This window comes from Bos javanicus, chromosome 16 (assembly GCF_032452875.1).
Source record: "Bos javanicus breed banteng chromosome 16, ARS-OSU_banteng_1.0, whole genome shotgun sequence".
Classification (NCBI taxonomy): domain Eukaryota; kingdom Metazoa; phylum Chordata; class Mammalia; order Artiodactyla; family Bovidae; genus Bos; species Bos javanicus.
The window spans coordinates 44781050-44808503 of record NC_083883.1 but is presented as its reverse complement, the minus strand read 5'-3'; the positions used below and the strand labels follow the sequence as shown (position 1 = coordinate 44808503).

The 27454-nt window shown below is 49.2% G+C and overlaps 2 long non-coding RNA genes across 3 annotated transcripts; one reads left to right on the top strand and one right to left on the bottom strand.

Moving 5' to 3' along the window:
* Nucleotides 1-854: 854 nt before the first annotated feature.
* Nucleotides 855-23336, bottom strand: LOC133227822 (uncharacterized). 2 transcript variants are annotated; one of them, XR_009729961.1, is made up of 3 exons: nt 23255-23336; nt 14820-15321; nt 855-12993 (listed from the first exon to the last, which is right to left on the bottom strand). It is a non-coding gene; the product is annotated as an uncharacterized LOC133227822 (long non-coding RNA). The 2 variants fall into 2 exon arrangements; XR_009729960.1 differs by lacking the exon at nt 855-12993 and having other exon boundaries at nt 14274-15321.
* A 21-nt stretch (nt 23337-23357) lies between these two features.
* On the top strand, nt 23358-24670 carry LOC133227821 (uncharacterized). The gene is made up of 2 exons (XR_009729959.1): nt 23358-23444; nt 24346-24670. It is a non-coding gene; the product is annotated as an uncharacterized LOC133227821 (long non-coding RNA).
* The last annotated feature ends 2784 nt before the right edge of the window (nt 24671-27454 follow it).

Sequence of the window (27454 nt, the reverse complement as noted above, 5' to 3'; positions counted from 1 at the left end):
GAAATAGATGGGGAAACAGTGGAAACAGTGTCAGACTTTATTTTTGGGGGCTCCAAAATCACTGCAGATGGTGACTGCAGCCATGAAATTAAAAGACGCTTACTCCTTGGAAGGAAAGTTATGACCAACCTAGATAGCATATTCAAAAACAGAGCATTACTTTGCCAAAAAAGGTCCATCTAGTCAAGGCTATGGTTTTTCCAGTGGTCATGTATGGATGTGAGAGTTGGACTGTGAAGAAAGCTGAGCGCCGAAGAACTGATGCTTTTGAACTGTGGTGTTGGAGAAGACTCTTGAGAGTCCCTTGGACTGCAAGGAGATCCAACCAGTCCATTCTAAAGGAGATCAGTCCTGAGTGTTCATTGGAAGGACTGATGCTGAAGCTGAAACTCCAATACTTTGGTCATCTCATGCGACGAGCTGACTCATTGGAAAAGACTCTGATGCTGGGAGGGATCGGGGGCAGGAGGAGAAGGGGACGACAGAGGATGAGATGGCTGGATGGCATCACCGACTTGATGGACGTGAATTTGGGTAAGCTCCGGGAGTTGGGGATGGACAGGGAGGCCTGGCGTGCTGTGATTCATGGGGTTGCAAAGAGTCAGACATGGCTGAGCAACTGAACTGAACTGATAAGACATTGAATATAGTTCCCTGTGGTACACAGTAAATCCTTGTCGTTTCCCTCTTTTATATATGGAAACATGCATCTGTTAATCTCATACTCCCAATTTATCCCTCGCCCCACCTGTGGGCCTTTTATATAAAGTCTGAAAAGCTGACTTGGCTACTGGCTGACCTTGCCAGTCCCACCGGGGCTGTCCAAGCCTGCCAGGCAGGAGGTGCATGACCTGAGTCAAAGATTCATGGCACTCCATCAATTGTTGGGGTGCTCAGTTTGGTGCTCTGTGGTGACCTAAAGGGGTGGGATGGGGGTGGGAGAATGGGAGGTCCAAGAGTGAGGGGATATGTGTATACATACACTGATTCACTTTGTTGTGCAGCAGAAACTAGCACAACATCGTAAAGCAATTATACTTGTAAAAAAAAAAAGCACCTACTACAGCAATCATCCCCACTTGCAGACTGGTCCTGCCATGGGGGACGTGCTTTTAGCTTCTGCCTGGTCAGGTGGGGGGGTCCTTACAGCCTTTGAACCTCCCTCCTGGCTCACTCTCCCGGAATGATGCTCACACAGGTTCTCAGACATTCGAGAACCTTTCCTTCCTGCCACCTAGAAGTTCAGGCGTGAGCTTCCTGTCTCCTGATGGCTTTCATTCAACCCACATTTGCTTATGAGCTTTACTAGTACAAGAGCGACATGTGAGCCTGGCTTAGTGCTTCCTATTTACAACAGTAACTAGGACACTTCCTCATCTAGTCCCCCACATGCTGCCAACCCCACCCCCACCGCTTCCAGCCACACTCTAGAGCTGCTGGGGCCTGTCCCTTCTGCCTAGAACATTGCCTCCACAAGAGAAAGAAAGATCAATGAGATAGATGACTAGCACCTAGCCCAGAGTTGGCACAGACAGGATGTTTTGTGAATAAATGGATGACTCAGTGTGAAGGGCTCAGTGTCTAATATTTTGCTTGCTAGGCTGGACTCACCCTGAGCGTGCCCCTCGAGGTCACCCCTCACAAACACGCACACACAGAGGGCCATCTAGGCTCACAGTCCAGCCCTTCCAAACAGCTCAGTCCAGGTTCACCTGCGTTGTCTGGGTCATCTCCAGGATGGACCAGCCCAAACCTGGAGGCTCCCACCCTGGGTTCTCAAATGCCTCACCTGGCACACATACCTGTGTGCCATATAGCCCCAAGGATGCCCAGCAAAAGTGACTTGATGGGCAGGGAGATGGACCCTCCAGGCCATGGTTACAAGAACCAGTTTCCACCTCAGCTCAGACACACACATTACCTTCCCATAATGCTCTGGCTGTGGGGCCATCAGCTGAACTGACACTGCAGATGGAACACCGTCTCTATGTTAAGAATTTTGACATGCACACTCACATTCTGCGCTGGGCTGGTAAGTGTTTAACAACTGGCTCTCTGAGGGGGAGGTGGGTCCATAGATGTATGTGCATAAGTTAAATATAAACTTTACTACAAATAAACACTTGATTACTAAATCCACCTTAACAAAAGAAATCACTCATGTCATTGAAGTGAGTGCCATTCTGACATGAAGGTAATATTTCCATTTAGTGAGGAAGAGAGAAACAGTGAAGATGTGTATTGGAACTTCACTTTTTTGCTGAATTGCATCAGTGTTTAAGGGCTCCCGATGTTTCGGCAGTAAAGAATCCCCTTACGATACAGGAGACACGGGTTCAACCCCTGGGTCAGGAAGATCCTCTGGAGGAGGGCATGGGTACCCACTCAAGTATTCTTGCAGGACAGAGGAGCCTGGTGGGCTGCAGTCCATGGGGTCACAAATAGTCGGACAAGACTGAGACAACTTACCACGTGTGCACACATCACAGTGTTTGAACACAGGAAGAATACGTTCTTAATTTTTTTGTGCTATTCACAGTGCAGTGATCAGAGACATGACTCACTTTCAAGTTTAACCTACATTATCATATTCTCCATCACTCTCTTAAACCTATAAAATCAACAGGACAACAAAGCAAGCCCTGATTAATAGTGTTTACCAACTTCCTTGGTGTGAATCTTCCACCATAACTGATTCCAAGCCACTGAGTCGGCGTCACCAGCCGTGGAATTGAGAAGAGACACACAGCGGCTGCCACTGCAGTCTTTCCAGATGTAAATCAACTCAAGGGCAAAGACAATAGTAACACACAGTAAAATAATAAGAAAGTGATGACTTTTGAGTAGTTGCTTTCTTTTTAAAGCAATTTATTGAATCGTAAGTTGTAAAACTAAATTGTTAGTGATGACCATATTTAACCACTGGCTCACAAAATTCCTGAAAAGTGGCCATTCCACTCTCATGAGGCAGCACAAGTCAGCTCCCACAATCCAGTGAGTACAGATCTCATTCCCCTACAGCTCTGTAGAACAGGTTTTACTCTCCCTGTTTCACAAATCAGGATGTTGAGGCTCAGAGGCCACTAGTCAAGTGCTTGTAGCCAGGATGCTCTGATGCCAAGGTGATTTTAGACACCCACCTGTCGCTCAGCTGATGTGAACAGGGACTGAACAACAGGTGTGTTTGGGGGTTTGCTGTTGTGTCAGGAATCTGTGAACACACTATCTCAGTCTGAGGTGGCCTCAGACGTCACAGCCCTAGCAGGCAGAATCCACAAAAACAAAGTTAACAACAGACTTCAAGAGAAGATAACATGGCAGCAGACTTTTCCCTTCCATAACATAAAACAGGGGAGCTTTGCCCATTGCGTTCTAAGAAGAGAGGTCAGGGATTTCCCGGTGGTCCAGAGGCTAAGACTCTGTGCTCGCAATGCAGGGGCCTGGGTTTGATCCCTGGCCAAGGCGCTAGATCCCACATGCAGCAACTAAGACCGGGCACAGACAAATAGATAATTTTTTTTCCATTTTTAATTAAAAAATTTAAAAAAGAAGGGTCAAAGGCTTTCCCTGGTACTCAGGTGATTAAGACTCTGCACTTCCAATGCAGGGGGCACAGGTTCAACCCCTGGTCAAGGAACTAAAGCCCCCACATGCTGTGCAGTGCGGTGAAAGAACAGACAAGAGCATAAGCATTAAAAAAGAGATGCAGGGGTCAAATCTCATAGCCCATATGCTGAAACTCTCCAGCCAAAAATAGTTCAGAAGTATGGGGTCGGGCCTCAAGGTTCCTCAAGCTCAAGACTACTGACCCTTGGGACTGGACTTTCCTGGTTATACTGGAAGGGAGCTGTCCTGGGCATCAGAGGATATTGAGAGCACCCTCAGCCTCTGCCCACTATATGACCTGAGTGGGCATAACAGCCCAACCTAGAGTTATGACAATGACTGGAAGTGTCTCCAGACATTCCCAAATGTCCTTGGGCAAGGGGTGGAGGAGAGGAGGGAGGAATCACCCCAGGCTGAGAACTGTCAGGCTCAGGAAAAGAGGGGCAAGGGAACCCAGCTCAGAGTGGACATACGGAGGACAGACTGATGATCGATCTACGTGTGCCCTGGGCCCCAGCATTGGCCTAGGGCCACTGGCTGAGCAACAAGAAGCTTTGGCCAGAGTGGAAGAGCCCAGGGAACTCTCAGAGCCAGCAAAACTCACTCCAACGGACTGCCAGCCTTGAGTCTTGAAGTCTGGGTTTTTTCTAGAATGATAATCATGCGGATTTGTGTGAGGGTGAGGCCCAGAACTGTGGACTTCTTTCAGACTCACCAGCTGTGTCTCTGATTACTTTCATAGCCATGGAGGGACTTCCCTGGTGGCCCAGCGGATAAGAATCTGTCTACCAATGCAGGAGACATGGGTTGGACCCCTAGTCGGGCAAGATTAAGCATACCACAGAGCAACTAAGCCCATGCGTCACAACTACTGAGCCCATGTGCTGCAACTGCTGAAGCCCAAGCACCTTGAATCCACGCTCCACAAGAGAAGCCACCACAGTGAGAAGCCCGAGCATTGCAACTGGAGAGCGGCCCCTGCTCACGGCAACTAGAGAAACCCTGCTCACAGCAACAAAGACCCACTGCAACCAAAATAAAATTAACTAATTTTTTTAACGTTCTTAAAAAAGTAGCTATGGAGTCCACCGTGTGCCTGATGCTGCAGGTGCCAGGGAGACACAGGTGAGAGGGGAGCAGACCCTGCCCTCTGTCCCCTCTGGAATGAAAGCTCCGAGAGGGCAAGAATGTTGGGTTTTGCAGAACCCAGAGCAGGTGTTCCACGTGTACCTGCTCAGTGGAGGAAAGGGAGATGGGAATTTTCAGCGTGGCTGGGGGACAGATACATAAACCTACAGTCATACAGGGTCAAGGAAAAGTTTGTGAAGCCCTGAGTAGAGAGGAAGCACTGGCAGGAGCCAGCCAGCTAAGAGTGCCAGGCAGAAGGCACAGCATGTGGGAGGACATGGAGGTGAGAGAGCTAGAGCGAGAGAGCATTGCTGCTCGGGTGTATTATTTTCTGGACTGCTGCTGCAACGAGTGACCACAAATTTAGTCACTTACAATAATAAAAGTTCATTCTCTTAAAGAACTGGAGGTCAGAAATATAAAATCAGTCTCATTGAGTGTCATAGACTAACTTGTGTTCCTCCCCCCAGATTCCTATATGGTGTGTGTGTGTGTGTTCAGTCACTCAGTCCTGTCCAACTCTTTGCGACCCTTTGGACTGCAGCCCACAAGTCTCCTCTGTCCATGGGATTTCCCAGGCAACAATACTGGAGTGGGTTGCCATTTCCTATATGCACAGGGAAAAGGTCAGGTGAGGGCACAGCAAGAAGGCAGTCACTACAAGCTGTGAAGAGAGCCCTCCCCCAAAATCGAATCCTCTGGTACCTTGAACTTGGACTCCCAGCCACCAGAAGTATGAGAAAATAGATCCCTGTTGCTTAAACCACCTAGACTACGACATTTTGCCATGGCTTACCCAGTAGATGATACACAAGGCAAAAAGCACAGTGTCATGAGGGCTGCTCCTTTCAGAGGCTCTAGAGGAGAATCCTCCTTACCTTTCCCAGCTTCTAGAGGAACCTGCATTCCTTGGCTCACGGCCTCTTCCTCAATTCGCTCCAGCCTCTGTTCCTGTTGTCACATCACCTTCTCTGACTCTGATCCTTCTGCTTCCCTTTGATAATGATCCTTGAGATGACAGAAGGCTCACCTGAATAATCCAGGATCGCCTCCCTGTCTTGAGGTCCTTAACGCTAGTCAAGTCTGCAAAATCCCTTCTGCCCATGAGGGGACATAGTTACAGGTTCTGGGGACTGGGACCTGAACATCTTTGTGGGCTCAGTCACTAAGTTGTATCCAACTCTTTGTGACCCCATGGACTGTAGCCCGCCAGTCTCCTCTGTCCATGGGATTTTTCAGGCAAGAATACTGGGGGCTTGCCATTTCCTTATCCAGGAGATCTTCCCAACCCAGGGATTGAACCTGTATCTCCTGCTTGGCAGGTGGATTCTTTACCACTGAGCCACCAGGGAAGCCCATTTTTGGAGGGCCCCTAGTCTGTCTAGTGGGCTTCCTCAGTGGCTTAGCGATAAAGAATCCACCTGCAATGCAGGAGACCCCGGTTCAATCCCTGAGTTGGGAAGATCCCCTGGAGGAGAGCATGGCAACCCACTTCAGTATTCTTGCCTAGAGAATCCCATGGACAGAGGAGCCTGGCGGGCAAAGAGTCTGACATGACTGAAGCGACTGAACATGCCTGCATGCATGCATTTGGCCTAGCACACTGAGGTTGGGCAAAGAGAAGCTCTGTGTGTGTGTGTGTGTGTGTGTGTGTGTGTTGGGGGCTGTACTAGGTCTAGTTGTTAAAAAATCTACTTGAATTGGTTCCTCCTTAGGACCCAGGCCATATCCTTCAGGGTGAAGCAAGCAACAATAACCCCTGCAGGCTTCTCTCTTACTTAATAGTACCAGAAGCCAAAGTCATCCCCACTTAAGGGGAAAAACTATAAGCCTTGATCTAGAAACTGGGCCAGCTTCAGGTTCAGGTACAACAAGATCAACGAGGTCAAGTGATATCATCAGGCCTCCATCTTTCCCAAAGATAAAGTCTCTAGGATCAGATTAGCTGGGAGGTGGGGGATGGGGCGGGTCACCTGAAACCTAAAACTTGCCATTCTTACCACTCAGCTGCCCTCCAAGGTCATCTACAGGAAAGAGAATACCTGCCCAGCAGAAAATGCCTAGGAGGACTGGTGTCAGAGGTGTGAATGGGTACCCTGATTGGCAGGTTCTGAGTCATGCGCCCACCCCAAAGAAGAGGAGGGCAGGGTCTTAGAAATGCTGAGAACAGCTCTTGTGTGATAGTGGGTGCTTCTACGGGGAGGGGAGGTGGTTGCTGGTCCTGCATAAACAGCAGTGGCCCCTGGTTGTGGTGGCCTGGTTGAGGCCCCACCCAGCTTTAACTCTGCAGTGATCCTTCCAGTGGACCCCTAGTCTCTGAGGACCTTTCTGTCCCTGAAACCAGAAGAGTCCAATCACAACACAGAGGGTGGTTCAGGCCTCCTTCCTCTGCCTCCAGGTCACCACTTGTCCTGGGCAATCAGTGACTTTGTGGGTTCTGCCATTGATTCTGGGGCACCCTGGTGTCTGAGGCCCCCTGGTACCATCCACATGGATGTTAGAAGCACAATCTCAACCTAAAATGAATGTCTAATATATCAAAGGAAATGTGGTAAGAAGTTTCACTTGAGTTCCAATGCACCAGGTCTAGACAGGAGGCCAAGAGGTGAGAGACAGCATTGCTCCAAGTCTGGGCTGGAGATAAGCAGTGGGGTGATGGAGGTTTCTTCTGAAAACAAACCATATACTCTGCACCCAGTGGGTGATTAGCAGATGTTTTTTGATGGATGTAGGCTGTTAGAGAATCAAACCAAAATAATTCCCCTTGCTGAAAAATAAAAACATGGCCATATCCTGTGCCACGTCCCCTTGGGCCTTGGGAAAGAGCACCTATGCTGCAAAACCAGTGCCTCTGCGTGCTGGGTTCTGGAGGGCAGTGCAGGCGGCAGGTCCTGGCCATCGTGTCCCCCACACCCAAGCCTGCCCTGGTCCCTGGTCCCAAGCCCAGCCTCCCCACCCTGTCCTCGTCCTGACCCAGCAAGCAGGGCTTGGCTAGCCTGACCTGTTTTGCCTTTCTAAGTGGAAACAGCCTGCTGAAAAAGAAAGTCAGCTCAGGGCAGAACCTGGTAACTCTTGATTCATGTTCACCTCTGACCAAGACAGAAACCCAGCTGTGGTTATCAGAAAGCAACTGAGAGGCTGGGAGTGGCGGGGCGGGAGGGGAGCAGGAGGAGGAGGGTGGGGGCAGGATGGGATGTTGGGGGAATAGAGAAGTTCTGAATCACAGGATCTTATTCATGGAGCCCTTGTGGCCACAGGGTGGGATGGGGTGAGGGTGGGGAGTAGAAGTCCTCTGTGGGGGCAGGCTGCACAGAACAAGACTTCCATATCCCCCACCTCCCTCATGCCCCCCACCTCCCCAGAGTGCATAGCATTTCCATGGAAGGTGAAGGCAGCAACTCTCCCAAGATCAAGGGTGTGGAGATGGTCCCAGGCCTGGGAGGGGTGAGCTGGCCCAGTCTGTTGGGGGTGAATGAGTCAACAGTCACCTGAATCTTGCTAGCAGATTCCAGGGGACCAGGGTGGTGGCCTTGACAGAGCCCTGGAGCGAATGTCCCCACCTAAGCAGGGTGAGGCAGGGCAAGGCCCAGCAAGCCCAGACCCCACCGAACCTCCAGGGCCAAACCCGCCATTGATTGGCCAACCCATGGAATGGAGGTGGAAACCCCCCTGCCTGTGGCCAACAACTGCCAGAACCACTTGAAAAGGGAAAGTCTCTCACTGGTTAGGAACTTCAGACTTTGGAAAGGTCAGGATTAATTAGCAAATTGGTTGCTTCGAGGTGCTTAGAAAGGCAGTGGAGGGGATGCAACCAGGATTAAGAGGCCAGAATGGAGAAGGTGGGTCTCGGGGCAGCCCATCAGCAAGCTGGCTCCCTGGGGTACAGGGGCAGCTCTCAGGTTGATGGTGGTGGGCTCACTCTGACCTGAGACTCCATGCAGGGAGCAGCTCTCACCCCAAGAGCCTGGGCCAATGCTCTACCTCTTCCCACAAGCACAGGGAAATTTCCAGGGGACTGGGACCTCCAAGCCCAGAGAGAACGCCTCCAAAATTCCTTGGGATCTTTTCTTTTTCTATGTGTCTATTTATAGATGTGGAAATATGCATGGAGAAAGGACTGGAAGGAAACACACAAAATGTTAACATGCTTATTTTCTTCTTCTTTCTTGGTGTCATTTTATTTTTTTAAAAAAGACTCTTAAGGAAAAAGATATTTTTAAGTATAATTAATCTTGATATAAGTGTTCATGCTTGTTACAGGAAAGTGGAAAGGAGAAATCAGAAATCACCAAAGCACTTCAACCATTAACATCTCATCGTGTTTTCTTTCACTGTTCCTCCCATGCAGAAATTTTTGATGTAAGGCTGTTTGTTTAACATATCCGTGATCATCTTAGATTACTACAAAGCTTTTCCATGTGACCGCAGAATCACCATAACCATCTTTCAAAATGTCTATCTAATATTTATGCAGTAGATAATGTTAATACCATTATTCATCTGGCCATTCTCCCACGTTAGCAAATCTAGGTAGTTTCCAATTCACGATTATAAATAACACTGCTGTGAACATCTTTGTATGGAAAAGTCTTTCATTTTCTTGGCGATTATTGTCTTCAAATTCTCACATTTCCAGATATCGGATTACGGTGTGAAAACAGTACACCATGATAGTCTCAGTTCAGTTCAGTTCAGTCACTCAGTCGTGTCTGACTCTTTGATACCCCATGGACTCCAGCACGCCAGGCCTCCCTGTCCATCACCAACTTCAGGAGTTCACCCAAACTCACGTCCATCGAGTCAGTGATGTCATCCCCCATCTCATCCTCTGTTGTCCCCTTTTCCTCCTGCCCCCAATCCCTCCCAGCATCAGAGTCCTTTCCAATGAGTCAACTCTTCGCATGAGGTGGCCAAAGTGCTGGAGTTTCAGCTTTAGCATCATTCCTTCCAAAGAACACGCAGGACTGATCTCCTTTAGAAAGGACTGGTTGGATCTCCTTGAAGTCCAAGGGACTCTCAAGAATCTTCTCCAACACCACAGTTCAAAAGCATCAATTTTATTGTTAGCAGTAAATAAAACCCTGTGAGTCCAGCCCTGCCGCTTTTTACAGGTTGTCACAGAGGGTGAGGAGAATTGAAAGACTCCCCAGCAGAGTTGGGGAGCTAAGGTCTTAGGAATGAGCTGCCTGGACCACGAGGGAGAAACCCCTTGTGCCACAAGTGGGAAGCCTTCTCAGCCATGAAACACCAGCTACATCTTCCAAGATGGGCAGGGTTCCTGCTGACAGAGCAGAGGGTAGAACACTCCCAGAGCTGGGGCCCCAGGGTGTGGGTTGGCAGTTAGGGTGCATGAAGAGGAACCCAGGAGGTAAGAAAGCTGGAGAGGCCAGGCTGACAGAGGGGCAAGTCAGTTCTAGGGGGGCGGGGACTTAATTTGTCCCCCAGTGAATCTCCAGGGACGTAAGACAAAGTCCTCCCCTCTTTCTTCAGTGTTTTGGAGCATTTCCAAAGTTTCTTCACCTTTCAAGTATCCCATCCCCTGGACTCCCCCGTCCTCTCTAGGCCTATGTCCCATCCACCCTCTCAGCCATTGCCTCCTCTACTCCCTCTCTGGTTCCCGTTTTTCTGCAGAGACCACAGCATCCTGTCCCCACCCAGGAGAGCTGCTGCATACACGGAGGGTGAGCAACTTCCTGTCCCTGCCAGACTCCAAGGGGCTCCTGTCTCCTGGCTGGTCCAGCCCCAGAGCAGAGGGCCATCCCACATTCACACACCTCACAGCGGCATGCTCACACTTACCCACACATACTCACTCCCACTTTTACTCACACTCCCTGTCCACCCTCCTGCTGACTCAGAATACCTTACCATGCTGCCCCACGAGAGAAGCAGGGTCCTGGCCAATGGGACCAGCTGGCTGGCATCCACTGTCCCCAGCAGCTGCAGCCCCCACCTCAGCTCCTGCCCCCTCCATGGACACATGGAGGACTCCATGGTGTCCATGGACACCAGATGACATGTCCAGAGGAAAGACCCAGGTCCCTGGACACCAGGTGACACATTCAGAGGAAAGACCCAGGTTCCTGGACACCAGGTGACACGTTCAGAGGAAAGACCCAGGTCCCTGGACACCAAGTGACACGTTCAGAGGAAAGACCCAGGTCCCTGGACACCTGGTGACATGCCCAGAGGAATGACCCAGGTCCCTGGACACCAGGTGACATGCCCAGAGGAATGACCCAGGTCCCTGGACACCAAGTGACACGTTCAGAGGAAAGACCCAGGTCCCTGGACACCAAGTGACACGTTCAGAGGAAAGACCCAGGTCCCTGGACACCTGGTGACATGCCCAGAGGAAAGACCCAGGTCCCTGGACACCAGGTGACATGCCCAGAGGAATGACCCAGGTCTCTGGACACCAAGTGACACGTTCAGAGGAAAGACCCAGGTCCCTGGACACCAGGTGACATGCCCAGAGGAATGACCCAGGTCCCAACCCTCTCCCTCCACTCGTTACCTGGGAGGAGACCAGGGTCGTGGCCTCTTTCCCTGTCTGCAGGAGGCTTGGGTGATTAAATGACATAACGTGTGCTAAGGGCTGAGCAGGTTGAGTGCTATGCAAGTCACAGGGACTGTAAACAGACAGTTGAACATCCTCACGACCAGAACACCTCAGACGTCTAGCTGCCAGGCCAGCGCTGGGGCTCCGGGGCTGAGCGCCCTGCAGCTGCTCTCTGTGCCCACAGACACTAGAGCCGAAACCCAGCACCCTGGCCCTACCTCGTTTCCTGCCAGCCAGACATACCCAGACAGCACTTATCCCCAAACTGGGGCATCTCTGCCCTCAAACTGGGGACCCCCAGCCCCTCCCACCCAATGGCTTTGATCAATAACCATTTTATAATGATTTTATAACTCCCCTCAGGCTTCCCTTATGGCTCAGAGGGTAAAGAGTCTGCCTGCAATGCAGGAGACCTGGGTTCAATTCCTAGTTTGGGAAGATTCCATGGAGGAGGGCATGGCAACCCACTCCAGTATTCTTGCCTGGAGAATCCCACGGACAGAGGAGCCTAGCGGGCTACAGTCCATGGGGTCACATAGAGTTGGACACGACTGAGTGACTAACACACACACACGACCCACTCGGCTCTGCTTCTCTGCTCTAAATATTCTGATGCTTTTCTTCCCTCCAGTCCGGGGATGCATGCTGCCCGCCTCCCTTTTCTGGCCTCAGAGCCCCTTTCTGCTCCATCTTTCCCTAGCCTGTCTGTCCACACCCCGCCCTGACCACTTGGCCACTGTGCACCCCCACCTCCCCCCTCTCCCTCCACACCTGCAGCCGCTTCCCCTTACCTCCTCCCCCTCCCCAATCCTCGCCACCCAATCAGACCAAGCCAGCTCCCTGGAACCCAGCCAAAATTTCAGCCCAGGAGAGTCCTTCCTTGAGCAGTCCTTCTGTGGACAGGGTGGCAGTGGGGAAGGAAGTGATTCCAGTGGGAGCATCAGGGGACCGGAACTGAGCGTGACCGGTGTGAACGAGGCACAGGATCCACACCTGCATCCATCCTGCCGGGAGCCCCAGATGGCTGTGGAGGTCTTGTTGGCTCAGTCCCTGCACTCTCTGGGGCCAGGCAGTCATCTGAGGGGTGCATGTTTGGGCAGACTGGACTGAGGCCCCCTGCCTGTTCTGAAATAGCTCTCCTGTCACTCTTGGAGAGACGCCCACAGCCAGGGGAAGACGAATGAATGCCCAGCTACTCCTGCAGAGTCCTGAGCCCATCCCAGGCTGATCTGCAGCTGGGAGGCCTGCCTCTGCCCCCAGAAATCTCCTGAGGACCTTTCCATGGGCTGCAGGTGGGGATCCATGCCAGGGACTGGGAAATCTCCACCCTGGCCATTGCCCAGGGAGCACTCACACTGGCGGCAGGCATTGATATCCATCTGCCCAGGATGGCTCACCTTGTGTGGGCCTGCTGATTATGAATTCAGTGTCACCGGGTGCGAAAGACAAATATCATTTACGCTGCTTTGTACTCTGTACAGCTTGGAAGCCAGGTTTGGGACCAGACACAACTGAGTTTGAAGCCCAGCCATGCCTCTCCTTAGCTGTGTGAACCCTGCAAGTGACTTAACCTCTCTGAGCATCAGCTTCCTCGACTGTATGATGGCGATTGCTAAGAGAACTTACCTTCAGGATTTGAGGATGAAGTCATCTCGTGCTTATGGAGTCAGTCATGGGGTGGGCACTCAGATGGTCTCCTAGGAAAGAAGTAGAAGTAGCTGCTGTCATTGATGTTATTTCTTTTTAAAAAATATCTATTGTTTATTTGGTTGCTTCAGGTCTTAGATGGGGCACACAGGACCTTTGTTGCATCTTGTGGGAATCCATTGTAGCGCATGGACTCTCTAGCTGTGGCTCACGGGTTTCAGTAGTTTCAGCGTGCAGGTTTAGTTGCTCCCCCGCATGTGGGATCCTATTTCCCAGACTAGGGATTCAACTGGTGTCCCCTGCACTGCAAGGAGGCTTCTTAACCACGGGACCACCAGGGAAGTCCTGATATTATTTCTTAACTCCCCTCAAGGCCGTGTGGGAAACAGGGTGCTGTGCCAGGTGCTCAGGAGGGAACAGCAGCCTTAAGGCCCTGAGCCAGGACCCAGGGGTGGGATTCAAGCACGAGGCCTGGTCCAGGCTTTTCCTTATTTGCAACCTGGAGCTCACCCTCTCCCATACCCCAGAGACAGAAAAGGAGAATGAGCCCATAGGTGTTTGTTTCAACTCCCTCTCAGAGGACCAGCAGGTGAAGTTCTGCTGGGCTGCCCATTTGCTTTGGTCACATTGTTGCTCTGTAAGGCTCTTATCACTGGATAAAGGGTCACGGTGACTTGGCTGGTTTCCAGGGCTGGCAGGAGAGAGAAGACCCAACTTCAGTTCTGCTTCTCCCCCCTTCAAGAGGGCTGTTTCCTTCCATCCTTCCTTCTTCTTCTCTAAGAGGTCCCAGGTGGTAAATGGTGGTGGTAGTTCATGGTTTAGTCGCTCAATCATGTCTGATTCTTGCAACTGTAGTTCGTCAGGCTCTTCTGTCCATGGGATTTTCCAGGCAAGAATACTGGAGTGGGTTGCCATTTCCTTCTCCAGGGGATATTCCCAACCCAGGGATCGAACCCACGTCTCCTGCATTGCAGGTGGTCTCCTGTATTGCAGGTGGATTCTTTGCCACTGAGCCACCAAGGAAGCCCCTGGTAAATGGGTGGGTGGATAAAAATCACAGTAACAGGTGGAAGCAGGAACCGGTTGGTGCGAGTTACAGAACCATCCTTCTGGTTTCATCTTCTTTTCCTATCTGAGTCTTTACCTGGCAGAATTAGATATGAGAAAGCCACTCCCACCAACCACACACACCCCCCTCTTTTTTTACATTTGTAGCATCTTAATTTACTTACAATAAGATGTACCCACTCAAAGTGTACAATTCAGTGAGTTGTGGCAGATAAATACACCTATGAAACCACCACCATAATCAAGACAAACACCAAATCTATTTAATTGGCTATGGGTGACCCATTTGTATTATTCATGGCATTTTTATTGACAGGTGGCAGGAGCTCAACTCATGCTACCTAGGCAAAGAAAGAGGAATATTGATCTATGTAACTGGACATTCAGGAATATACCAGCATCAAGTATGGCTGGATTCAGGCATTCAAGTGACATCATGAGTATCCTTTGCTCCCTTGATCTCTAAGAAATTCTTTCCCTGTGTCTGGCAAGATGACTGCTGACATCCTACCTCTTTAACAATGCCAAGGGAAAGAAATGGTCTTCTCTGACAGCCCTAAGAACACAGCCAAAAAGCCTATGACTTGCTTTATTGTGCTATTTGCTTTATTGTGGTAGTCTGGGGCGGGGGGGCGGGGAAAGCCCTGCAATATCTCTGAGGTCCACCTGTGCTCCCACCACGGCCAATTTCAACCATCATCTGAAGCAACTTAGCACAGAATGGAGACAGACATAAAGAATAGACTTATTGACATGGAGGGCAGCAGAAGAGGGTGGGATGTATGGAGAGAGTAACATGGAAACATACACTGTGGTTTACTTGCTCAGTCATGTCCAACTCTTTGTGACCCCATGGACTGTAGTCCACCAGGCTCCTCTGTCCATGGGATTTCCCAGGCAAGAATACTGGAGTGGGCTGCCATTTCCTTCTCCAGGGGATCTTCCCAACCAAGGGATCAAGCCTGGGTCTCCTGCATTGCAGGGAGATTCTTTACCAACTGAGCCACCAGGGAAACTCCAACATATACACTACTGTATATAAAATAGATCAGTCAGCACAGTTCAATTGCTCAGTTGTGTCAGACTCTTTGCCACCCCATGGACTGCAGCACACCAGGCTTCCCCATCCATCATCAACTTCCGGAGCTTGCTCAAACTCATGTCCATCGAGTCAGTGATGCCATCCAACTGTCTCATTCTCTGTCATCCCCTTCTCCTTCTGCCTTCAATCTTTCCCAGCATCAGGGTCTTTTCCAATGAGTCAGTTCTTTGCATCAGGTGGCCAAGGCATTGGAGCTTCAGCATCAATCCTTCCAATAGCTAGCCAATGGGAAAATAGATAGCTAATGGGAATTTGCTGTATGACTCAGGAAACTCAACTGGGGCTCTATAACAACCTAGAGGGGTGGGATGGGGAGGGAGGTTCAAGAAGGAGGGGACAGATAGTATAGCTATGACTGATTCATGTTAAGGTATGGCAGAAAATAACACAATATTGTAAAGCAATTATCCTTCAATTAAAAATAAATAAATTTAATTTTAAAAATCTTTCTTGGGGGGGTGGTGGAAAACACCTTCTGTTATGAAAGAGGGGAAGGAAGTAGAGACTGGTCAGACAGAAAGAACAGAAGAACTCCACTTTATACAAAGCTGCCGGAACAGACTTCAGAAAGCAATCTTCCAGGGTTTCCTCCCACCTGAAACTCTGGTCAAGGGAACCCAGGGTCAAGAAAACACTGACCCTGACAAGGCTGGACCCCTCATAGAAACAGTCCAGTCAATATGCAGGACAAGGGTCCAGGCTGTGTTCCTCCCCTCCCTACCCACATCCCCCTCCCCCCCCCCCACCGCCACTGCCAGTCACATTCTACAGAAAATTCAGGAACTTTCTGAGCCCACCACTGTCTGCAAAGCCATTCCAACCACCAGACCCGTGATTTTCAGCTTGTTCAGCTCTTTTAAAACAACCCTTTCAAAGCAGCCCAGAAAATGGGGACTGTGGCTTGATTTGAGGTTAAACAAATAAGTGCCATTTATCCACCAACACTCGAGGAATGAGATTTCTCAAGGCAAATTCCCCAGCTACGTGCTCCAGAAAAACTGCTGCCCCAAATTGCTGGGTTCCAGTCCAGCGTTCTCCATTTCCGAAGATATTTGGGTTGCTTTCAGCTCTGCTCTGCGCAGAGCACTCCGAGGAGGGTGGGGCTGGCAGCCAGGCACACCGCCTCTAGGCTGTGTCAGCCTCCCACCCAGCGCCCACAGGACCCTGGGAGCTCTTGGGTATTTCTCAGCCTGCTGGGAGATGGCTCCCCTCCAGCCCAGGGAGCCGGGCCAGACTGTTGGCTGCTCAAGGCAGACTATTTCTCTTCCCATGTTTTGAGGGCAGGCAAGAATGAGAAAAAGGAAGAAGAGAGAGAGGAAAAAAAACAAAACAACTACTACATTCTCAAACAGATAAAACTCGGCTCTACCAGACAGGAAAGCTGAGCTTCTCAGCATATAGGGTGCAGAAGCAACTCGACAGAGAAATCTTTCTTCCTTTTCTCTCTGAGAAACCTTGGTCTTTGTGCCCTTGCTGGAAATCTGGGCCAAGAGTTTCAGATCTCCCTACTCGAAGCAGGAGGTACCCTGTAGCAAAAACAATGCTGCTGCCGTTGCTGTTGCTGTTTAGTCACCAAGTTGTGTCCAACTCTTTGTGACCCCATTGACCATGGCCCGCCAGGCTCCTCTCCATGGGATTCTCCAGGTAAGAATACTGGAGTGGGCTGCCTTTTCCTTCTCCAGGGGATCTTACCGACCCAAGGTTTTAACCCATGTCTCCTGCTTGGCAGGTGAATCCTTTACCACTGGGCCACCTGGGAAGCCCATAACTTACCTGAAATGTGCTCAGACCACTTACATTAGCCTACAATTGGGTAAACAGTGCTCCCCAAACATGCCATTTGCTCCCCTGCCTTTCCCAGCTATGCGTCTGACTAGTTTCAGCTGATGAAATTGAGCAGAAGGGATGCATGCCATGGCCAGGCTGAGGCAGTAAATCGCCCAGGCCCCCACCTCTAGTCCACTCTGACAATGGAAGAGTGTTCCAGATGGCACACTTCTGCCCGACATCTTCTGCCTGGGTCCCTGCATGAGCTTGTGGAGCAGAACTACCTGCCAATGTGCTGGGATATACAGCGTGATCAAGAAATAAATCCTCGGGACTTCCCTGGTGTCCAGTGGCTAAAACTCCGAGCTCCCACTGCCAGGATCCCAGGTGTATTCCCTGGTCAGGCAACTAGATCCCATATATGTTGCAACTAAGAGTTCGCATGCTGCAACTAAAGACTCTGTATGCCACAAGAAGGACTGAATGTTTCACATGCTGCAACCAAGACCTAGCACAGCCAAATAAATAAATTAAAAGAAATATTAAAAAGAGAGAGAGAAAGAAACCCTTATTGTGTTTAGCCACTGAGACCCAGTGTTGGTTCGTTACTGCCCCATTACCTGGCATGCCCTGACTGATTCAGGCTCTGGTGCACTTTGCCATGTTGTTCGCTGGGAGAGACCAGTGTAGGAGACGTGGAAAAGCATACTTCCTCCCCTTCTGGCCAACAGCCTTCACCAAAGAAGTGATTACGTTCAGGGGCCTACAGTTCCCTGTCTCACCAAAGATTTAAGGAACTTCTCAGGTTTCGGCCTGGGTCTGTGCCTTCCTTGGAATTCTCCACGGCACTTGGCTGAGCATGAACACAGAAGTGGTCACCACTCACACTCTCCCATTGCACTATCACTGGTGGTCCCCCGTGAGGTGGGTGGGAGTGGCTTAATTCCTATTTTAAAGATGAGAATATTGAAGCTCGGAAGGAGTCAATATCCTCCTAAGGTTGCACAGCTATTTAAGGAACTTGAATCTAGGTCTGCGCCTCTTGCCACACCATATTTCTCAAAATGTAGCTCACAGACTCCAAGGTGGGGCCTGAGAATCTGCATTTTCAGAGCTCCTCCAGCAATAATGATGCTCACTGAATCTGAGCATAAGACTTCACACCATACTCCACTGCCTCTTCTGTCAGACAAAGCCAGCATAGGAGCAACGCGATTTGAGGGGTAGAGAAAAGGACCACCTCCCCAGCCAAAACCACCACAACAAAATGTCTTCCTGGCCAGGCTACTATTTGTGAAATTCTCCCCAATGAGCCATTTCTTTGATTTTTCCCAGCTAGGCACAACCATCTGCAAGACATCACTCTTCAAGGTACATTTCTGCAGGGAAGCAAGACCTTTCTCTGAAAGCAGGGATGCAGCTGGAGGCTGCAGGCAGGGAGGTCTGCAGGAGGAGGCTGGGCCTTGTGTGGTGGGGGTGGGAGGAGGGCTCCCAGGAGGAGATGAAAAAAATGCACCTGCAGGAGGCGGTTAAAACCTCACGCACACATGCACACACAAGAAAGAGTCAGACAGAACTGGAGAGGAGTCTCAGTCTTACTATTCACTACCCCGGTGAACTTGCAAAAGTGACTTCATCTCTCTGAGCTTCAGTTTTCTAATCTGCGAAATGGCACTACTCACAGAGCCTACCTGCAGTTAGGTTGCTGTCAGAATCAAATGCAATTGAACACTGACGACAGTTACTATTTATCCATCCCTTACCAACTGCCAGCAGCCATTCTAAGTGATTTACACACATTAGCTCATTTAAGCATCGCCATTACCTTACGATGTGGTGATGATCCTTAGTGAAAGTGAAAGTGTCAGTGGCTCAGTTGTGTCCAGCTCTTCATGACCCCATGGACTGTAGCCTGCCAGGCTCCTCCGTGGAATTTTTTGTTCATGGAATTATCCAGGCAAAAATTCTGGAGTGGGTTGCCATGCCTCCTCCAGGGGATCTTCCCGACCCAGGAATCAAACCTGGCTCTCTTACATCTCCTGCACTGGCAGGCAGGTTCTTGGCATATTATTGGCAATAGATATTACTGTCTCCATTTTACAGATGAGGAAAATGGGCCTAGAGAAGTTTAATGACTTGTGGTAAGTCAGTAGCACAGTGCTGCTTCAATCCGTTGTCAATTTGAATCTAGAGCCACTTATGACACATGATGGTGAGCCAGGACTTTTAAATTCAACCCCAAAGTATTCAACCCTCAATATTTTGGCTACCTGATGTGAAGAACTGACTCACTGGAAAAGACCCTGATGCTGGGAAAGATTGAAGGCAGGAGGAGAAGGGGATGATAGAGGATGAGATGGTTGGATGGCATCACCGACTCGATGGACATGGGTTTGAGCAAACTCCGGAAGTTGGTGATGGACAGGGAAGCCTGGTGTGCTGCAGTCCATGGGGTAGCAAAGAGTCAGACATGACTGAGCAACTGAACTGAACTGAACCCCAAGATAAAGTTCCCTGTCCCTCATTCATTCCTCCATGTGCTGAGTGTTTCTGAATGGTTATTCTATGCCAGAGACTGGCTTAGGAAATGTGGCAACTCAGTGTCATTCTATTCTATTCTGCAGCTTCATTCTATTCTGCAGCAATGCAGATCTATATCAATAGTATATTTGGAGAGATTTCTATTGTCCCCAGGATCTAGCCGACCATCAGCCCCAGGGTTGATCTGCAGGGCTAGGGGGACTCAGCCTCCTCCTGGGAGAATCCAGGCTCTGGGTGTTTCAGGAAATGTCTGACCTGCCAGGTTTCCGTGTGACTGATCAGTTAGAGCTGAGGAAGGGGGTGGGCCGAGAGGGGAGGTTTCCCGTCAGCCCAGCTTTTGTCTCTCACATGAGCCCGAGACAGACAAACCACAACCACAGACTCGACCAGCTGTGGAAGCATCGAACAGGAAACCCAGAACATCTGGTGCTTTACTTCCTCTGAAGGCTGTGTGTGTGTGTGTGTGTCCGCCTGTGTGCATGTCTGTTTTCTCTCCCTCTGTTGTTTAGCGGGACGGGGATGCAGACAGGGTTGGAAACCACAGGTCTTGTGGTGACAAGGGAGCCAGACACTCGCTCCCCAGCCCTTATGGTGCCTCATCCCTCCCCGACGGTGACCCAGGATCTGACCTAACCTCACAGGCCACCCTCCAACACCTAATGTGAAGCCTCCACACACTTCAAGAAAACGATTTGGTTTTTTTCCTTTTGGATTTGAGTGGTTTAAGAGGAACTTGTTTGCAGATGAAGTGGGAGAGTTCTGCTTAAACCTAACTTGGCCTCAGCATGACTGTGTGTGTTAGTTGCTCAGTCATGGCCTCAGCATACAGACCCACAAAAAGCTGCGCCTGGATGACAGCTGTCTCTGAAATAACTTGAGCAGAATCTGTGGATGACCTCTGAGGCTGTGTGCTGGTCAGAGGGCTGTTTTCCCACTAGTGGTGTTGTCCTATGTGTAAGGCCTGAAAAGACAGGCACTGAGAAAGGAAGAAACATAAAGAAGTGCAAAGAAAAGCCCCCTCAGCCAACACATAGCACGAGGTCTGCCTCGTAGGCCTGTTGTCTTTAGGAGGTAGGATTATGCTCATTTTTACAAATCATAAAATTGAGATGCAGAGGAGGCTCATAACTCACCCCTGGATCATTCAGCAAGTCAGGAGCAGGGCCAAGTTTCAATCAAGTCTGACTCCTGGCTGCACCATATCTCCTAGATCTCACTTCATTCTTCAGTGAACAGTAATCATGCCCAGCACACAATTGGTGCTCAAAGTGATGTTTCTGGAATGAATCAATGAAATGAGCTATCACTGATGGCAAGGGCTGTCATCATCATTGTATCCTCTGGGGCTCAGCACCCCTGGGTGCTTCCAAAGTTCCTGAACAGTGACATTTCATTTACCTGGAGGTCATTTACCTAGCCAGGACAACTGCTTAGATCCTGGCTAAAAATCTGAAAGAAGGTAGAAGGAACCACAAGCTGTCAACAGAAGTCACAAATCCTTAAAAGTTCAAATACTTAACTCAAGAGAACTTTTCAGGCTCTCAGTCACAGTTGGGTTACCCTTAATTTACCTATTTCCAAAGAAGGCTGAGCACCAAAGAATTGATGCTTTCAAATTGTGATGCTGGAGAAGACTCTTGAGAGTCCCTTGAACAGCAAGGAGATCAAATAAGTCAATCCTAAAGGAAATCCACCCTGAATATTCACTGGAAAGACTGATGCTGAAGCTGAAGCTCCAATACTCTGGCCATGTGATGTGAAGAGCAGACTCATTGGAAAAGACCCTGATGCTGGGAAAGATTGAGGGCAGGAGGAGAAGGGGGTGACAGAGGATGAGGTGGTTGGATGGCATCGCTGATTCAATGGACATGAGTTTGAGCAAACTCTGGGAGATGGTGAAGGACAGGGAAGCCTGGCCTGCTGCAGTCCGAGGGGTCGAAAAGAGTCAGACATAACTGAGTGACTGAACAACAAGTGTTAAACTTGTTAAAGTGTTAAAAAGTCTGCTTGCTGACCTTACAAAGCACTGGCTTAGAAAGGAGATGGTCTGCTAGAGCAAACTTGCTGGAAACACAAGCTGGGAATTCAACTAGAATTTTCAAGACTAGTAGAAATTATTACAGGAATTAGATACACTTCAGCAACAGCTAGATTCACTGAATATGAAAAAAGAGAGCTTGGAATCTGTAAGTATAAAATGAAGTAAAAGTTTTCATATTACTCAGCTACAAAAGGTAATTCAGTTGAGTGTATTAATGGAACTCATTCAGGTATATATTTATTTTGTAGTTTACTAACAAGAGTATAATATATTTTTTTCCCATTCAGGACTTCAACTATCCTAGTTTAGTAAAAAAGTAGATTCAGTGGGCATGGAAGCCCACTCCAGTGTTTTTGCCTGGAGAACCCATGGACAGAGGAGGCTGGCAGGCTGCAGTCCAAAGGGTCTCAAAGAGTCGGGACATGACTGAAGCGACTTAGCACATCATGGCAGATTCTGTTATTGAGTACCTACCTGTACAAAAATCACGGTGCCTGCTGAGGCACACAAAATCTAATGGTAATTTTAAAACATGTGAACAAGAGACTAAAAACAAATGAAAAAGGGGAGGTCAGTTCGTTAAAAATGTAAAAGCTCACATTTGCTTTATTATTTATCTAAAGCATTTTGAGGGCTTCCCTGGTGGCTCAGAGGTTAAAGTGTCTGCCTGGAATGCAGGAGACCTGGGTTCGATCCCTGGGTCGGGAAGATCCCCTGGATAAGGAAATGGCAACCCACTCCAGTACTCTTGCCTGGAGAATCCCATAGATGGAGGAGCCTAGTAGGCTACAGTCCATGGGGTCGCAAAGAGTCAGACACGACTGAGCGAAAAGCATTCAAGGTGTCATTAAGGATGCAACGGCACCAGGGACACGACTGAGCAACTTCACTTTCACTTTTCACTTTCATGCATTGCAGAAGGAAATGGCAACCCGCTCCAGTGTTCTTGCCTGGAGAATCCCAGGGATGGGGGAGCCTGGTGGGCTGCCGTCTATGGGGTCGCAAAGAGTTGGACACAACTGAGCGACTAACACACACACACACACACACACACACACACTCACACCAGTGTTCTTGCCTGGAGAATCCCAGGGACAGGGGAGCCTGGTGGGCTGCCGTCTATGGGGTCGCACAGAGTCAGACACGACTGAAGCGACTTAGCAGCAGCAGCAGCAGCACCAGGAGCGGTAAGAGACAGGAGAGACAAACTGTCTGATTCTCAGGTATCTGCCCTTCAGTTCAGTTCGGTTCATTTCAGTCGCTCAGTCATGTCCGACTCTTTGTGACCCCATTAACTGCAGCACGCCAGGCCTCCCTGTCCATCACCAACTCCCAGAGATCACCCAAACTCTTGTCCATCGAGTCGGTGATGCCATCCAGCCATCTCATCCTCTGTTGTCCCCTTCTCCTCCTGCCCCCAATCCCTCCCAGCATCAGAGTCTTTTCCAATGAGGCAACTCTTCGCATGAGGTGGCCAAAGTATTGGAGTTTCAGCTTTAGCATCAGTCCTTCCAAAGAACACCCAGGACTGATCTCCTTTAGAATGGACTGGTTGGATCTCCTTGCAGTCCAAGGGACTCTCAAGAGTCTTCTCCAACACCCTTAGGCCCTTAGAAAGCCAGATGGAACTGAAGCAAATCTCTGATGGTTTCTCTGGCTAAAATTAAAGGCATAGCAGCACAGGCACGCAGACTTTAAGAGTGCTCGCTCACAACTTTGTGTTTAAGAACTACACAGGCGCCAACCTGAAATAACACATGCGCAGTGTCCAAGGTCTTGCTCGTTTTCATACCTGCGGGCAGGCTGAGCCCTCTTCTGCGCTGGAGCTGATGTCATGCAAGCGCCGGGGGTACATGACGTCATCCGAGCGCGCCTCCCACGGTACCCAAGCCCTGGGCTGAGACAAAGGCGTTGCTGTGGAGACGGGGCGTTGAGCCCCGTCCCCGATACGAGATTGGAGGAGAGCGGGTCAGCTGATGTTGGTAAGCTTTCCGAAGCTTGCGGGCGGCGCTGTAGGTCTCTGTGTGCATGGGTTCCCCTGGCAACTTAGACGCCTTCTTGAAGTTCGCCGGCGACTTCCAGGAACCCCCCAAAATTAGAGTCAGAGCCCAAAATTTAATTTGAAGGGTTTCTTGACTTAAGGTAGTAAATTTCGGTTGTACCTCTGGTCCAAGTAAAGTAAAAATTCAAACTGCCCTAGATCCTATTGTGGGCCGGGCAGAGAGACCCCAGTAAGGCTTAAATTTATCACTTACGCAGCGTAGGGATGGGAAGAAGAATCTGGACCAGACGACTTAGTCCTGGGGGGTAACCTTACCTTTTTGGGCCTCAATTTCCCATAAGCATGAAAATATTTTTTCCTAAGAAACTCTTTGATTCCTTTCTCCCTCGGACTCACACCGCCACTCTCTACCTTTCTCCAAATATCAAAGCTCCTTGAAAGAGTGTTTGTAGTCCCAGTGGCCCCCTCTCCCCACTCTTTGTTGAATCCTTTAACTACACAGTTTCTTCCTGTTGTTTTCTCACCTGCTCTGTCGGCATCATTTGAAACAGTTTATCACCTCACCTCCAAGAAACACTTTCTTCACTTGACTTGCAGGCCTGCTCAGTCTCGGTTTTCTTCTTCCTACTGAAACTGAACAGGACCCTTTGGTCCTTGTACCCCACGTCCTCTGCCTGCCTTTTGTCTGTGGGTGGGGGGGGACTTTAGCCAAAGAATAAATTTGATCAGAGAAGTGAGAAAACACAGAAACAAAGAAAAACAATCAAAGGAGAGTAAATAATAATAATGTACCATTAAGCATAGTTCCTTCTTAGTTCCTTCTCAAGGGCTATAGATAATATTCTGAGCCATATCTTGTCAGCTGTCTTCTGAAACCCCAGGTGGAAGAAGTTAACTACATCATGACCAGACTGTACCCATGACATAAACCACCAGAATTCCGAGAACTGGATGCAAGAAATGGAAACAAACTGACCCTGGAACTGAATATTAACTGTACTTAAAACTGTCGAGATGACACTGGTCAGACCACCGATGACCAGTTTCAAGGTGACTGTCAGCTGATAGTTCTGTTTCTGTATGTAGCCCCTCCCTCAGCCTCTAAAAGCTCTTGCCCACTATCAGTGGCAGGGAGTTGGCCTTTGGACAGACGTCCACCCTCCCTTTGGTTGCTGGCATCCAAAATAAAGGAAATGCCCCTTTCAACCAACCTGGCCTCTTTAATGGCTTTTGAGCACTGAGCAACCAAATCCCACTTTCAGTTACACTACTTCTCAGTCTCAATTGTTAGTTCTTCCTCATTCCACTGAACTGTCAATGTTGCAGTGCCCAGAGTACTGGTTCCTTGAATTTCTTTCTTTCCACTTACTATACCTTGGTGATCTCATGTAGTTTCAGGACCTTGGAGACCATCTATATGCTGATAAGAGCCTCTCCCCTGAACCCCAGTACTTAAATATACAACTATCTATTTGGAATCAAAACTTGAGTTCCACTCAGCTACTCAAACTCATCCTGTTGGAACAGGACTCCTGAGCCTGTCCACCAAAAGGTGCTTCCCCATGCTCTTCCTTCTCTCAGAGAATGGAACACCCAACCTTCGAGCTCTCAGACTCCAAACCTTCTTCATCCTACATCCTACTCCAATTCTTCATCCTACATCCAATCTGTCAACAAATCCTATTGGCTTTTTCTTAAAAATATACCTAGAATCCTACCTCCACTTACACCATCTTAGACCTAGCCCCTCATATCTCATAGATTATTGTAAATGGGTTATCGTAATGGCTTCCAAACTGTTCTCCCAGACTCTACCTTTACCCATCTCTTTCTCAGTCTGTGTTTCACATGAAAACAGCCTGAGTAATTCTGTTCAAAGTCATACCACATGGCTCCTTTTGTGCAAAACCTTCCAAAGACTTCTCTCTCACTCAAGTAGAAGCCAAAGTTTGACCATGGCTACAAATGTCCTCCAGGGCTTCCCTGGTGGTTCAGTGGTAAAGAATCCTCCTGTCAACCCAGGAGACACAGTTTGTTCCCTGGATCAGGGAGATCCCCTGGAGGAGGAAAAGACAACCCACTCCAGTATTTTTGCCTGAATAATCCCATAGACAGAAGAACATAGTGGGCTACAGTCCATGGGGTCACACAGAGTCAGACACAACTGAGCAGCTGAACACACACGCACAAATGTCTTCCATCACCTGACTCCTGGAAGCTTTCTGAGCCCCTCTCCTAATATCAATTCACTTACTTCCTTTACTTCAGCCATATAGGTCATTTTGCCAGGCTTCCATCTGCCTCCAGGACACTGAACTTGCTTTTACCTCTGGTTGGAGCTCGTCCTCAAGTAGCCCCAAGTCTCCCTCTCTCACCTCCATCAAGGCATGACTCAAACAGTCCTTATTCAGATAGGCATTCTCAGACTTCCCTGGCAGCCCAGTGGTTAAGACTTTGTGCCTCCAGTGCGGGGGGGAGTGGGTTTGATCCCTAGTTTGGGAACTAAGATCCCACATACCTTTCTCAAGGCATGGGAAAGAGAGAGAGAGGGAGAGACAGAGAAAAGAAAGGCATTCTCTAAACTCTGATTTGCAGTTACATAATCCCACACTTCCACTGGGCTTCATGGCATTTATTGCCTACTAAAATACCATATAACTTCTTCATTTTATTTGACATCCCTCTTCATGTGAAGGCAGCGATTTTGTCCATTCCATCACGGCTGCATTCCAAGTGCCTAGAAAGAAGTCAGCAAGTGATGGGTGCTCAGGAAGCAGTGAATATGCATTTCAAGCTCAGAGGGTTCAGTAGGGTTACCAATCAGAGCTTTAGGGGCTTGCAGGAGTTCCAGTCCTCCTTTGCTGCTTAGCTGCTTTAGGAAGCTTAACCGAACCTCCACGTCCTCATTCTTAATATCAGTGAAATAATACTTCAGACTTTCATTCAGCAACGGGGAGCACCTCACCCGCACGTGACCAGCAAGCACCGTGCTTGCTAGTTGCTGGAGACTATGGAGAACCTAAACACACATTTCCTCCTGTCCAGGTGTCTGGATCCTGAGGATGGGATACAGATGACATCCAGGTAGTCTTCCAAATAAGTGACTGATTACAAACTGTGATGTGCATGACAGAGGAGAAGCAATGTAGTGCTGAAGGGAGGGGGGAAAGGTCTCTGAGGGAGTGACTTCTTAATAGTATTAGTCAGCTTGGGCTGCTGCAATGCAATACCGCAGGCCAGGTGGCTTCAACAACAGATATTTATTTTCGCACAGTCCTGGAGGCTGGAAGTCCAAGATCAAGGTGCAGACACGTTTGGTTCCTCCTGAGGCCTATCTCTTTGGCTTACAGACTGGCACCTTCTCCCTGCATCCTCACATGGCTTTAAAAAATTTTTTTAAAGTTGTCCATACTGCATAGCATGTGGGATCTTAGTTCCCAGAAGAGGGATTGAACCCACACTCCTTGTGGTGGAAGTGTGGAGTCTTAACCACTAGACCACCAGGGAAGTCCCACAAGGCCTTTCTTCTGTGCACTTGCAACCACGGCTTCTCTCCAGATGTCCTAATCTCTTCTCATGAAGACAGCAGCCAGATTGGATTAGGGCCCACTCTAATTTTCTCATTTTAACATACTTAACTTATTAGAGGTTCTGTCTCCAAAAGCAGTCATATTCTGAGCTACTGAGGGCTGGAAATAACATCAATCAAGGCCCAAAGGATGCATAGAAAGGAGAGATGGGACAAGGGGAACCCCAGGGATAGGGAAGAATATGCACAGAAATTTCATGGCTGGAAAGTGTATGACAACTTGGAAGAAACAATAGGTCCATGTGGCTTGAGCTTGAAGTGAGGGGTCTTGGTAGGAGATACAGTGGGGTTTGGGGGCAGCAGGGCCCTGGAAGCCACCTAGGCCTGTGATTGGTGATGTGATAAGTGTTGTCTTATGAAAAGATTCCTTTAAGCACAATGATTGGAGGGAGGCTGTCCCC